This window comes from Bacillus rossius, chromosome 1 (assembly GCF_032445375.1).
Source record: "Bacillus rossius redtenbacheri isolate Brsri chromosome 1, Brsri_v3, whole genome shotgun sequence".
Taxonomy (NCBI): domain Eukaryota; kingdom Metazoa; phylum Arthropoda; class Insecta; order Phasmatodea; family Bacillidae; genus Bacillus; species Bacillus rossius.
This window is the reverse complement of record NC_086330.1, coordinates 125,718,271-125,719,369: the sequence shown is the minus strand read 5'-3', so window position 1 is coordinate 125,719,369 and position 1,099 is coordinate 125,718,271.

Genomic DNA, 1,099 nt, shown 5'->3' with positions numbered 1-1,099 from the left:
TGACAACCAATTTTTTTTAATGTACATAATTCCTTAATAATGCAAAAATTACACTACAACTACATTCTAGGGTAGGTTTAGCTCTCTTCTCCTTTTTATTACCTTTGCATTTATCGAATCTATATCAAAAACTCATGGCCGGATGGTCCAACTAGAGGTGGGTTGTTACAGCAATTTTCGGTATCTGTTCTAAACTGATACTGATACAGTAATGTAACTAGTTTCAAGTATCTGATACTTTTGTATCAGAGCAGTAGCGGTCCTTGGAAGCGACAAGGTATCAGCATTTTCGTTACAGGGTACACATCCTCCGTGCCGTCATCACCAGCGAAAAAATGTATCGGTGTTTCTGATACATTATTCATCACGCCCGGTAATTCTCTACCTCTGTTACTCTCATGCCTGCCTGATACAGCCAGTAACAATAAGTTCAACATTCACTGCAGTTCGTCCTGGCCGTGTATTAATTACCACCATGTACATTGTTGCAGGCTGTCATGCTTTGTAGTTAGTATCTTTATAGTGAAATAAGGAATGGATAAGTGCAAGAAAAAGACTTCATTTGTGTGGAATTTTTTCACGGAAAATAATGAGTTTGCTAAGTGTAATTTGTGTAAACAAAAATTGAGTTATAAATCATCATGGACTTGAAGAAACATTTGAAACGTAAACATTGATATAGTATGCTCACTAATGTACGTATCTGTTTTTTTTTATTAATAATTTTTGATAAAATCGTAATCTTTTAATGTATGAAAACACTAGTTACTAATTGTTTTCGAAAAAAAAAGTCCATATATGTTGATTACATCTGTTATTAGTGTCAACTGAGAATTTATTTGCATTTTCATAGCTGTTAGGTGCACAAATATAAATATTATATCTTGTATTAATGTACTTTTTAATATTAAAATTTCATTAGTTTTATTATTGAACGAGACTGTGCACGCACTGCGCACTGAGCGTACTTTGATGTGGGACAATAACCAAACGACTCGTAACAATTTCGCTTTGCGCCTCTCCTTCAACGCCTTCCCCTGCGCTTCCTCCCCTACATTATTTCCCTTCTTTATTCCTTATTAGTCGTTCCTGCTCCCTC